The sequence below is a fragment of the Hemicordylus capensis genome, chromosome 2 (genome assembly GCF_027244095.1).
Source record: "Hemicordylus capensis ecotype Gifberg chromosome 2, rHemCap1.1.pri, whole genome shotgun sequence".
Lineage (NCBI taxonomy): Eukaryota > Metazoa > Chordata > Lepidosauria > Squamata > Cordylidae > Hemicordylus > Hemicordylus capensis.
Genome location: NC_069658.1, coordinates 9,790,452 through 9,804,437, shown reverse-complemented (window position 1 = coordinate 9,804,437; position 13,986 = coordinate 9,790,452). Strand labels below are relative to the sequence as shown.

Here is a 13,986-nt window from a genome sequence, read left to right as displayed (position 1 = left end):
TCAGTAGAACAGCTTCTGCTTCGCATGCAGTAAGTCGCAGGTTCAACCCCTGGCATCTGAAGGTAGGGTTGGGAGAGATGATCTGATCAATGGTCTGAATCAGCATAAGGCAGTTTCTTATGTTCCTGTGACAGCAACACAAGTCATTTCAGTTGCAGTGTGGGTAGATTTGAATCAGGGCCATTGTGTGTATGGTCTGAACTGCTGTGACTTATTTTATACTTGTTGAGTTGATTGAGAAACTTAAGGCCTCAATTTCACTTTTTATAAGTAGTCATATGCCTACTTATTTTTTAAATTCTTTTTCTAAAGATTGTTTTTTACATTGTTTTTAAAAGTATTTTAATTTGTTTTAAATGGTTTTTAATAGTTTTTGAATTGTTTTTATCTTGTTTTTAGCACTGTGTCTTAAATGGTGTGTGATTTTATGTCTTTTTACATTTGTTGTACACCGCCCAGAGCATTTGGATGGGGCAGTTTATAAATGTTTATATATATATATACACACCTCAATAATAATTGACCTCAGTGTTAGCATTCCGATTTGTCTCACTTGAGAATTGATCTGAGAATATGAAACATCTTAAAACAACTAGGACAGAACTTAAGAGGCAGCGCAGTGAGGTTCGAGTACATTCCTCCCTTCTTTTCCCCCTTGGTTACTCTTTCATCTTGCAAACTACACTCCCTTCCCTCTTGTCACTCTTCTTTGGTAATTTTGTTCTTCATACATTGCCTAGAAGGGCAGCCTAAGGCTATATTAGCAGTGGGAAGGGAATATAGATACAAGCCATAATGTTTTTTAAAAAGTAAAATAAGTCGGGGGGGGTTAAAAGACATGGGTTTCAGACGCGGAATAGGCATTCGACATTCACAGCTCTGGCCTTTAGCAGGAAAATAACCATGAGGGGGATAATCACAGTGTGCAAATCCAAGATCCCACAAGGGCAGCAGAATATGTACTGAAGTTTTGTAATATGCCCCTCCACGGGAAAGTGTGATACCCTTATTCAATAAAGGTATAGGTGATTTTGATGAAAAAAGTTATTATCCTTCATTGGTAGAGAGACTTGCACTCATATTATGAAAAAACTAAACAAAATATTCCAGCAACAACATATTATTTCCCATTAAGACATACATGTAGTTCAGCTCAAAGCTGATATTCCGTTTCCTCTGCTTGAGAACGGCTGGTGGTTAAGAATAGCAAATGAAACAAACGCCAGCAGATGGAGTGATCCATGTCTAACACTCCCTACTCAATGAGTAGATGAAGCATTAATTCCAAAGGTAAATCTTGCTCACCTCCCTTGTCCAGAAAATTAAACCTGGAGGAGGTTTCCTCCAGCTTTCCACTCTACCAGAAGCAATCACACCATTGTGCAAACAAAGAACTAATGATCAAAGAACAAATTGCCAAATGCTAAGAGGGTTTTGGGGAATATGCATTGCACCCAGACCAATGAAGGCATGAGGCATAATCAGAAGTAAAAGGCCACTAGGCAAACTGCCTGGCTAGCCTCCATGGTGGGCTGGCCGGCTCCCAGTCCCACAGTCAGTGTGGCTGAGCGTGCCTTTATGTTGGGAACTCCTGGCTCCAGTGGGTGGAAATAATCGAGACACACCACATTTCTCTTTTGGCTGCTGCAATCTCAATCGCTCAGGGCATTTCCCCCCCTTCCTCCCCCCACCCCGCAAAGGAGTTGCTGAGGTTGACTTCAGCTGGAATCTATGTGTTTTTCAGTGTGGGGGATTTACTAGCTAATCACTGATTTATTTAATGAGCACTGTGGTAAACAGCAGGACCATGTTTCATATAAATAATGTGATCAATATTGGCTGCCCCAATGCTGCCTCATCTAACTCATCCTTGTTAGAAATAAATTTGCTCTGTGTGAGCTGAGAGCAAATATTCTTCTTTTAGCTGTGTTTCTCCTGCTGGTGGGTGTGAGTGCTTCTTTGTTGCCTGGTGAAGAGATAGGCCAGGGGGAAGACTGATGAACTACAGTAGTTAAGTTTTAAAACAGGAATTAAGGTTTACTGGGGATCAAGTATCACCTGGAACCACATGTCTGGCTAGGAATGTGAAGAATTCATCCCTTTATTTCTGTGGAGATTTCTGCTGTTTCATCGCATAGTATCTGAAATGCTTGTGTGTCATATATCTGCAGAATTCCTGAACAACTTGTGTGTGTGTGTGTGTGTGTGTGTGTGTGTTTCCTTTTCCGTAAAAAAGCTGGCCTTCCCCTTCCTTGCTTACTTGAACAATGGCTTGTACGTCCAGCTCCTAATCCTGGAGAATTCAGTGCTAATTGTGCATTATCTTATACCTGGCAAAGGCCATAAAAACAGTAGTGAAACTGACAAGTGACAAGCACAAGGATGGTGCTGAAATGTCAAAAAAGTGAAGCCAGAAGCAAATTTTGGGGTTTCTCTAAGGGTGAATCACCTGGGAATTTTCAAGGGAACAAAGAACAGCCCTGATGGATCAGGGCCCAAGGCCTATCTAGTCCAGCATCCTCTTTCCCACCATGGCCCACCAGATGCCTTTGGGGAAAACCTCAGGCAAGAGGTGAAGGCATGCCCTCTCTCCTGCTGTTCCTCCCCTGCGACTGGTATTTAGAGGCATCTTGCCACTGAGGCTGGAGGTGGCCTATAGCCTTCTGACTAGTAGCCATTGAGAATTTTGTTATCTAGGCTGGTGACTGTCACCATGTCTTGTGGCAGAGAATTCCATAGATTAATTATGTGTTGTGTGAAAAAGTACTTCCTTTTGTCAGTCCTAAATTTCTTGGCAATCAGTTTCATGGGATGACCCCTGGTTCTAGTGTTATGAGAGAGGGAGAACAATTTCTCTCTACCCACTCATTTGGGAAGCCAAACGAGTTTCTATAAAAGAGGTGGGGATTCTCAGGAGGTATCTGTACATTCCTAGGATGGTGCAGAAACTTTTAAAAAGTGAAAATTTTAAGCAGGAAGTCAATATTTTCTTATGTGTAGAATTAAATAAATGAATATAATTTGAATGTAAAGCTATTGTAAAAGCCAATAAAAATTTAAAATGCAAAAAAACCCCAAAAAACCCCCAAAAACCAACCCAACCAAAAAAACCACACAAAAAAAACAAAAAACCAAAGGTGAAATTTGAAATTAATCTCAAGGTTCCCAAGGCAAAACAGCTGGGAATTGGCAAGGGAAGTCAAATCAGTTTCTATAAGACAAAGGCCTTTTTCAGGATAGGGTATGCATATTCCTAAATGGAAGTAGATATATGGAGAAACCATTTAGGAAAATTCTCAGTGGGTTATCCTTGAGAAGAATCCTGAAATCCTCTTTGAATTTTCACTTCTTTGAAATTCCTATCCATGCCTAATGGAGAGTCCCAAAAATCCTTCATTGTAAAGGAGGCATTTCTAGCAAGTTAAAACAAACATCCTTGTCAGTTTCGCTTCTATAGCCAGGAATATACCCAGGTTTGCTGCCCAGGTGTGGGAGCAACCATGTCAGTTTTGCAACTGTTCTTTGCACAAGATTTAGGCACAAGTCTCTGAATTTGTGCAAGTTCTCTCTCTCTCTCTCTGACATAGATACACTTGGATATAAGAAGGGTCTGGGATACATGTCCACACTGGTGGGATGACAATATCCATGTCAGAAATCCAACCTTGTGGATGTCCATGGCAGCTTTATCTATGACTTTACCAAAAATGCCAGATGCACATAGGTAGGCTGCAGTCATCCACTGGGGTGGAGGAGATGCAGTCTTACTATTTGTATCTACATATGTATATATCAGGGCAGCAACACTTAAACACTGCTGGAGAAGATGAGCCAGTGGTCTTGAAGTGTGATGCTGCACTTGCCATTCTGACTGGGCTCCGCCTGCCTTGGTGGAGATTGGGAAAAGGCCTGTCTGGTTCACCCCCTTGGCCATCAGTGAAGAAAACTCAGAGATAACCACAAGAGTGGTGGCAAATGGGTCAGTGGTAATATGTGCAAAATCAACGGAGAACATTTATTTGCTCTAAGACCAAAAGCATGATTACCGAAAAGGTAAAGGGTGGCTATCATTTTAAATCAGGAGAAAGCTGCCTATTCATAAACATGATGAGAGGCTACAGGTAAAAGTGCCTGAAGGCAGGAGAACAGACAAGAGTCCCAGCTGCGCCTTTGAATATTCCCCTTCTCGGATTGAAGACACAAACCAATGACATCAGGGAAGGGGCTGCCAAGCTAACAACACCATGAGCAGGGAAAAAGTCAGCTTGCCTGTGGCCATTTTCCCAGTATGAAGCATCCTACCTCCCTGCCAGGCACTGAAATGGCAGAGTTTCAAACCAAGTTACTTTCATCACAGATCCGATGGGGCGGTGCTGATCCCTCCCCCTCTGCTCCTTCAATCCAGTGATTCTCTCACTCATCCTTCTGCAAACTTGGTAGCTCCTTTGACAGAGATGTAACAATCAGAGTAGCGAGTAAAGAATCCTCCTGTGAATGTCTATGGTTTGGTGATCAAGGAAGTCCTAGTTGTCTACTGTTGTTGTTTCTAAAATACAGATTTTCCAAACGGAAAAGGACCATGAGTTACCTTTCTGGTATAAAAGGACTTGTCTTTCACCAAAGCCCTGTAGAAATGGTTGTTTTTCATAGACTCTGGGGTGGATTTTTGCTGATGAGATTTAAAGGCACTCATAGGCCATTACAGATCCTACAACTGAGTTTTGATCAACCATGCTGTTGCACGATCCCTAAAACTACTCATTGTTTCCAGCTCCAAATGCAGGAATCCACATATTCATTGATGCAAAAAAGCATTCTGAACAGGGTGTGGATTTCATATTATTATTAACAGGATGGAGAAAAAAGTGGCTATCAAATGCACAGTGCATTCAATTATGCGTGCATTGAGTAATAATGGTTCAAATTTGCATTATATTGCTTCGGAATTAAATCTCAATAAGTCTGTTCTCATGAGCGGCTTAGACTGGGCTAGGGACACCTAGCCTGGGCTGCTTATGTGGAGTGCTGGGATCCACCCGGAGCCACCCAGCCTAACCCCACTCCTAAGCCTGGACCTTAGCAGAGGTTAAGGGAGAAGCACTCCCTTAATCTGGCTGCTGGGTTTGTGTGTCTTCTTTGCTCCATGGATCCAAGGAGACACAGAAAGGCATGCCTAGAGTGCCTGTCGGATGGAAGAATCCCCCAAGGTACTGTGTTCATTGTGGGATGTTCAGAGGCCTGGCCCCAAAGAAATCCAATGGCTTGGACATGTCTAACTGCATATGACTTGGTTGTCTGTTTTAGCAGTGCAGTAGTATACAGTATACAGTAGTCAAGGAGCACAGTGAAAAAATGGAACTACAATTAAATGTAAAGGCTAAACTGATGACAATGGGCCTCAGAATTGATAATGAAGACACTGAAGTGGTGGATAGCTTCTGCCTTTTAGAAACGACCATCAACAGTAAAGGATCCAGCAGTCAAGAAATGCGCCGCAGACTATTACTTGGTGGGGTTGCCATGAAGGCCTTGGAAAGGATATTTAAATGCTGTAACATGTCTACACCTACAAAGATTAGAATTGTTTGGACAGTGGTTTTCCCCATGACACTCTATGGATGCAAAAGCTGAACTTTGAAGAAGCAAGATAGAAAAGGCATTGACACTTTTGAACTTTGGTGCTGGAGAAGACTTTTCAGGATACCATGGACAGCCAGGAAAACAAACAAATGGATCATAGAACACATCAATCCAGAATTTTCACTCGAGGCACAAATGACCAGGCTGCAATTATCATACTTCAGACACATTGTGCAAAGACCCAGCTCCCTTGAGAAGTCTGTAATGCTGGGAAAAGTGGAAGGAAAGAGAAGAGGAGGATGACCAGCATCAAGGTGGATGGACTCGATTATGACAGCAATGAATGCACCACTGAGAGACATTAAAGGCCAAGTTGAAGACAGATCATCCTGGAGAGAATCTATGTGGTCGCTAAGAGTCAATACCAACTTGATGGCACTTAATCAATAATCAAACAGTATACATAACACCATAGACTTAGGCTGCAATTCTCAGTACACTTACTAGAGAGTGAATCTCACTGTACTTGTTGAGACTTCCTTCTGAGTAAATGGGCTTAGAATTCATCTGTTAACTGGGCATCATAATCCCTATTCAAAACCACACATTTCTTTGAGTCTGAAATCTTTGTGATTTCTTGAGTGACAATTTATTGTAGCTGGGGATAATGGGAGTTGTAGTTCAGCAACAACTGGAGGCCCATTGGTTGGGAATCCCTGGCCTAATTCTATGCAGAGACAGGCATGACAAACCCCACTGATTTCACTGAATGCCCTTCTTTCGCCTACATAGTAAACTCAGATGGTTGAGTGCTTATCAGATTGGAAGCAAAACTGGACCATCCCAAAATTAAGGTAGTGGATTCGACATAGGAACATAGGAAGCTGCCATATATTGAGTCAGACCATTGGTCCATCTTGCTCAGTATTGTCTATACAGACTAGCAGCTGCTTCTGCAAGGTTGCAGACAGGAGTCTCTCTCAGCCCTTTCTTGGAGATGCCAGGGAGCAAACTTGGAACCTTCTGCATACAAGCATGCAGTTGCTCTTCCCAGAGAGGCTGTGTCCCCTAAAGGGAATATCTTACAGTGGTCACATGTAGCCTCCCATTCAAATGCCAACCAGGGTGGACTCAGCTTAGCAAAGGGGACAATGTATGCTTGCCACCACAAGATCAGCTCTCCTCTCACTGACCAGCTCTCCTCCCACACTCAAGGAACTCCCAAGGCAGCATGTGGTAAGACATATAAGTTAAACTAAAAAGAAAGGGGGGACCTGTGGAATGAGCATCCTCCCCTCACCCCTTGAGTGATGGGATCTTGAGGTTGGAGGGGGGGGGAACTGTGCTCCCAGACAATCCATTCCCATTTCTGTGTCTTCTCGAGTTGAACACAGCTTGAGGAGACACACGATGAGGAAGCCTGGTTTAACGGGGCACTCCCTTAACCCTGACTAGGAGCCGAGCTAAAAATCCAGGCTAGGCAGTGCTACCCAACTGGGATTGGGCCCAGTCCCGGTAGCTCTCACACACAACCTAACCCAGGCTGGGCTTCCCTAGCCTGGGTTAGGCTGCACATGAGAACAGCCTCAAGATCTTGTGCAATGAATTGCAACTCCCCTCCCCCTCCAACCGTGATGATAACCTTCTCAGATGTGCTGCCTATTTGGGTCTTGATGCATCAGTCCCATTGCCTTAGCAACCAGGTCACGACCACACCCCCTGCTTCCGGGCTGAACATTCCACCTAACTTCCCCATCACCATGGTAACAGTTGTGGCATCATTGCAGCTGTGACACAACTTTCTGTGTCACAGAAGGAGGAGGCATAGTTAAGTCCTGCATCACCTCCGATTTGGCCATTGTTCCAGGACAAAGCTAATCCAGGTGTGTTGTTGCATAATATGTGATGCATATATAATGCAAATAGTTTTTATTTGAAAGAAATGAGCAGCCTGCAAGAATAGACACTCTCTGTCAAAACCTAAGCAGTACTTTTGGTTCTCAGAAGGCCAGGGGAGGAATCAACATTGCATCTGTTTCAATTAAGATCAAGAGCATTTTTCTGGTCATTTTTTAAAGGAAGACAAAGAAACCAGTAGTAGCACAAAAGAAGATACATGCCAATAATGTTTCCTTTTGTCTTTCATCATTATTCTGCCACATATCCACATGTCAATCAATGGCAGAAAGAAATATAGGGCTTCTTTACTGGCAATCAAATTGATTTCATTGATTGACATATATAGAATCTTTGACTGAGTTAAGTCCGATGGGCCATCATTTGTCCGCCTGTCACATTTACTGTGTATATATTATTGAACAGTTTGAATCTTAGAGCCACTAACAAATACTGCAGACTAAAAGGGGAAAGTGTGCCAAAAATAAGGGCCAATAATTGTGAAAGAATTGAGGCTCTGCTTAGCCTCTCATCTCTCTGTGTGTGTGTTTTGTATGTCTCTGTGTTAGCTTATGTCTACACGATTGATAACCAAAAATACCATAAATAAAAGTAGCATATTACATTCATACTATGCAAACCATTTTAGTTTAGGGGTCCAAGAAGCTTTTGGCATTCCCACAACCTGTTAGGCCTGAGCTCCTCCAAGCTGTTGGACAGTTGGATGCTCCATCTTACCCTTGATGAGCTCTTCTTCACCAGAAATTTCCAAGACTGGGCAAGCATCTGCCAAGAATGCTCAGGCAGTTTCCTGCATTGGAGGATGTGCTTGAAGATCTCTAGGATCTCTTCCAGCTCTAAATTTCTATGGTTCTATTGTGTCATCTGAACTCACCAACCTTGGCTTGTTCGAACATATTGGCTTCAAATTACCCAGAATGTGTGCCTAAGGTTTCAAGTGAGTACAGATCTCAGGGTATTTGAAGCAAGTAGGATGAGCCAAGAGTTGTGGGTTCAGATGACATGAACATCTCAGTTTACTTCAACCCAGATAAGAATTAGGGGATAGGAGAGAAGAGTGTATGTTAGGGATGTGCGAGCCAGCTCGACCTCGAGTCAGCTTGAGCATGAGCTGGTTAAAGCCCAGACCTGCTCAGTTCAAGGGCTCAATGTCAAGCCGAACCTCCTGGGCCAGTTTGGACCCAGTTTGGGGGTGCTATCTACTTAAAAATTGGTTTAAATAACAGGCGGGTGGACTGCCAAGGGCTTCAGCGGCTTCGGGGGTGCTACTGCAGTCACAGTGGGGAGGGGTCTCTGGTGGTTCCCCTCCTCCTGCTGGCCTCCCCCTAGTCTCCTATGGAATGCTTCAGCCCCATTATGAGTGCACAGTGGCCATTTTTGAGGCCACTGCAAATGGCCTTTGTGCATGTGCGGTGGCCTTAAAAATGGCCACCATGCACTCACAGAGGGCTGAAACGGCCCCCAAAAAGGCCAAAGTGGCCCGTAGGAGACTGGGGGGAGGCTGGCAAGGGGAGGGGGAACTGCCAGAGGCCCTCCCACAGCTGTAGCAGCACCCCCCGAGGCCACTGAAACCCTCAGCGGCAATAAACCCACTTTTTTCAAGAAATAATTTTTACATGAATGGTACCCCCGAACTGGGCCTAAACGGGTTTGAATTCAAACTGAACCGGGCCCCACATTTGGGAGTGCCAAAACTGAACATGCCTGGTCTGGTTCAAGTCTAGTTCAGACTTGAACTGAACGAGGCAAACCGGTTTTGTGCACATCACTACTGTTTGTTCCCAAGGTTCAGGAACATCATGCGGAACCAAGCTCTAAACAAGGTCCCGTGTTTTATCTGATCTAATCCTATGTAAACTATACTGGAATTTCCTCAAATGTTTAACATGAGCACATACCTCCAGATTCTCCTGAGATCTTGCTTATAGAAGAATTCAGGGGCAACCTAAGGATGTGTGAATCACATCTGCCCCCACTAAGTAAATCTATTATAGGAATACTTTCAATTTGCTAGTTGCTCTTAAGAAAATAATATAGTATTATTTCCCTAACTTGCTTTTTCTTTGTACAGTTCATTTCAGGTGTACATCTTATCCTTTTCAAATCCTCAAATGACTGCATTTCAGAAATTGCCTCTCCAGGCTCTCTGTTAATTCTTCACCGTTACTATCATAACTTTTGCATTGGGATTCTCCAGGAAGAGATGTGGTAGATAAATGGGAAAATGTTAAATCTTGCAGCAACTTATAATCCCTGAATGGAGTTATGTGTGTTTGTTCAAACCTGTATTAATAGATGTTCTGAAGCAGATTTTCTGAAGCACAAGAGTGCCCTCTTTTAAAATGTATTTCAAAATCAAAGACAGCGAATGAACTGCAATAGCAAAAGCAGTCGTTTGGCAGATCAGAGTGTTCATCTTCTGTAAATGGTTCAAGACGAAGTGCATTAACAGCTCTGATGATACCAAGCATTCTTGGTGAAATTGCAGATTGTTATATAATTCAGAGATTATGCCAAGCACAATGGATCACTTATGGAAAGGGATGTAGGTGGAAAAAGACTCTGAATGATGTCCAACGGAAAAGAGCTTGTGGAAATTTACAGGAATAGCAGGGTATGCACTTCAAATACAGGAACTCAATAAGATTTACAGAGTCAACAACCCTGTAACGTAGGTCTGTATTATTATCACTATGTGGCAGAGATGGGGAAGGGTGTGGTGATGTTACATAAAAAGACAAAAAGCGCCTTGAGCCCAAAGAGACGTACCTGTCCTAAATCTGTTCAGCCTAGTTTCTGTAGTCAATGGCATGTGGACCTGGATAATGGGAGAGAGGGAGCATAGCAGCCCCCAAGAGAGAAAATCAGAGCCACACAGGGATCTGTGTTAGTCCAGCTTCCTGCACCTCTGTAGGGATGTGCGGACCGGTCCGGCAGTCCAGCAGTCTGGCGGTTCGGTCCAGGGTTCGGTCCGGGGGTTCGGGGGTTTGTGGTCAAACCAAACCACCACCACCACCCACGGTTCCGTCAGACCGGAACCGGACCACCGGGTCCGGTCTGGCAGGTCCGCAAACTTTTTTAAAAAAAATTTAAGTGAAATTTAAGTACCTGTAGCCCCTTCAGGGGGGCTTGTTCAGGCTGCGGAGGGGGGGGGGTTCCACACGGGTTTCCTCTCCCCCCACCAGCCTTGTTCATCACTGCCACGGCCGGGTAAGTAAATCCTTACTTACGGGGGGGAGAGGGAACCCACGCGGACCCCCGCCCGTGGCCTCAGCAACCCCCCCGAAGGGGCTACAGGTACTTCATTCACTTTAAAAAATTTTTTAAAGTTTGCGGACCGGTCCGGGTCCAGACCGGACCGGGGGAGGGGTCGAGGGGGGGTCGGACCGAACCAGCCCAGTTCTGTTTGAGGCCGGTCCAGCCTTGAACCAAACTGGGCCAGACATTTCCATGCACACCCCTACACCTCTGCTCTAAAACTCACTCTGGTAGACATGGAAAAGAATATTCTCCAGTTTGAATACCCCCCCCCCCATTATTCTTCACCTAGACTACTATTATTATTCACTATTATTCTCACCTAGATGAGAATATTTCAGAGCAGGGTTTCTTAACCTTGGGCCCCCAGATGTTTTTGGACTACAACTCCCATCATCCTCAGCCACAAAGGCCATATTTGGGGATGATGGGAGTTGTAGTCCAACAACATCTAGGGGCCCAAGGTTAAGAAACCCTGTTTCAGAGAATTCTTCCTCAAACCCCCCAAATTCTCACCTCTCAATCGTTTACACACAGGAATAATTTGGATTTATAAACCTATCCATAGTCGGCTCCTTGGGTGCATTTCAATAAAGAAGCCATAGCTCCAGTATAGAGGGCTGTGTGCGAAGCATTTTAGTACCTCTATTTCCAGACTCCAAAACATTTGGAGCTGTCTCACCCAAATCATATCAGCTGGTAGAGATGGGGCACTTTAAAAAGTCATGCACTAAAGGGTCTTACCTGCCCCTCCATTGCTCCTCCGCTGACCCCTGCCACTCCAGAGCGGTGCTGTTTGCATTAAGCAGCCGGGCTCTCTGTTTGCTTGGCTGCATGTAGCAAAGGTTGAGAAACCATGAGAGAAAATATAATCAATTTTTCATTTAAAACACTTAAAAGCACAACACTTTGCATGCAAGTCAACAAAGCACAAGGCTTTTGTATGCAATTCAACACCAGATTTGAGCTGCAAGGGACTCCGGTGTGTGTGTATGGGGCGGGGGATCTAGGTAAATGGGTCTTTGCTCTAACCTTAGGAGTGTTTTTAATGGGAAATTTTTGCCTCAAAACCCAAAGCAGCCTCAATCCTATCTCTAACTGTCCAGAGATCAAAGTTTGGGGTGGTGTACAAATTTGACAGACAAATAAACAAACAAACTAACTAACTAACTAACAAATAAAAAACTAGCAATATGAATTGTGGGCTACATTGCAGGACGGTTGTAAGCCAGATTCTCTTGGCCAGCTTACAATATGGGAAGAATGGATTGCATTAGCATTAGGACAGCAGGACTTTTAAATATATATATTTTCAAAACTCAAGAAGAAAGCCACTCCCCCCCCCCATGCTAAATAAGACCTGATTTAGAAAGAGCAAGAACTCCTGCTTTTGCCAGTACCTTTTCTTTCTGCCTAGAGACACCGTTGCCCAACAGACCTACACTAAAATCTTGGTTTGCTCTAGTGTATTCTATAGGCAGCTTTAACTTCTGCCTTGAGGGAGAAAAATTAATGGTGTCAAAAGGCATCAGAAGTTTCCATCTCCAGACAACTGAATTGTCACTCTTGTCTTGCCTAATCTCTATGGCATGAAACCATTATGGAGTTTATTTATTTAAAATATTTACACCCCACCCCTCCAGTGCACTACTGCTCCCGGTGCCTGACAACATCAACAAAACAGATATAATGTAAAGTAAAAGATTAAAGTTAAGCAAGTTAAAAGACCAGGCTAAACCACATTTAAAAGTGCAAATTTTAAAAGTTTTGAATGAAAAGTTAGTAATAGAAAGCTAAAAAATGTGTGCAGGGGACTTTTTTGTTTTTAAGTGAACAGAAGTTAGTGGCTTCAGTGCCTCTGCCATGATATCTAAAGGGCACTGCACGTATGTCAGTAAATTTATTTTTATTTTTTCCATGGAGGGGCAGGTATGATCTGCCTTCCTCCTTTTAAAGCATCTTCTCACCGCCACCAAAATGATTCAGCTGGGGCAGCTCAAAGCATTTTGGCACCTCGAAACAGAGATGCTGAAATGCTTCGTGCGCATCCCTATATTCTAGGTTTGAAAATGTAATTTTAAAAGATCAATGCACCTCTGACACCACCTTTTCAGTTACCAGTGATCTTAAGCATAGTGGACTGAGAAATTAATTTCATATTCGTTTCCACATACTCCTTTGATGGAAATGATGCACATTTCTGCAGTCTCAGATTAGATTACCTTCTTATCAAAATAATTAGGGGCCCCCCGCCCCAGCCCATTGACTTGGAGAATGCTTTCTGGGTTAAAAGGAGCTGAGAATCTGTTCAAGACATGCTTCCCTGCCTTCCCTCAGAAAACATTCCCTTTAAAAAATTAAGCTCTCCCTTCTCATGCTGTAAGACTCCATTTCAGCAATGAAAAGCAGTTTGATATTTGTAGAGCTGCACACTCTGGTAATTTTCCAAGCTCTGGAGAGGAATACAGGAGACAGAATTCAGGTTTTTTGGCTCCTTGACAAGCTGCCTCTTGGCTTAAACTCTGTAGGACTTTTCAATTTTCTGTCGAGACATTTGAGTACTTCAAAGGCAATCTCCCAATTCTCTTCTCAAACCATTTATCTAGGTTTATTTTGATTAAAAAATAAAAATAAAAAACACCTCCCAAACTGTGCATATTGAAGCGAGCAATATTTTGACACACTGAGGTGGGTCTCATGATCAGTGAGACCCGCTTTGAGAGGGTTTGTGGGGGGAGTGGCTGCAGACGATCAGCAAGCCCTGCCTGGGCGGCTGGATTGGCCACCCACATGACTGCCAGCTCTGTCACAGAGCAAGCTCGGGCATGGGGGTTCGGGGTCTGCATGGCCCCCCGGAAGTTCCAGCATGCCCTGTGTGAGCATGCAGAGCATGCTGGAGAGACCCCCGAGCCGGGAGGCTGCATTTTAGCCTCTCGGTCGAGGTCTCCTTGTGAGTTGCCATGCTGCAGAGCCCACGATCCATTAACCCAGTTAGTGGAGCGCTCGCTCTGCTAACATGGGCTAAGGGAAGGGCTTCTCAAGTTTGTAAACCTGAGAGCCCGGTGGTTTACATGAGCAGCAAAAATCAGGCTAGGCTCTCCTAGCCCGAATTTTGCTGGCTGTGAAAATAGCCTCACTAAGTTCCACAAATAATACATTAAAGATCATACAAGGCTATTCTGAAGACAAGAGCTACCTGGGCTAGGTCATGTTTTTGGGTTGAGGGGATTA

General features: G+C 43.9%; 1 protein-coding gene and 1 long non-coding RNA gene across 3 annotated transcripts in view; one reads left to right on the top strand and one right to left on the bottom strand.

Moving 5' to 3' along the window:
* The window catches only part of RIT2 (Ras like without CAAX 2), a 284,090-nt gene that overhangs the window by 33,876 nt on the left and 236,228 nt on the right, over positions 1-13,986 (top strand). The window lies entirely within an intron of this gene.
* LOC128344619 (uncharacterized) overlaps positions 1-13,986 on the bottom strand; it is a 33,115-nt gene that overhangs the window by 13,940 nt on the left and 5,189 nt on the right. The window contains exons 2-3 of the long non-coding RNA XR_008315955.1: positions 11,500-11,585; positions 10,267-10,315 (exon numbers count right to left, since the gene is read on the bottom strand). This is a non-coding gene — a long non-coding RNA (uncharacterized LOC128344619). The remainder of the gene's footprint in view (positions 1-10,266; positions 10,316-11,499; positions 11,586-13,986) is intronic.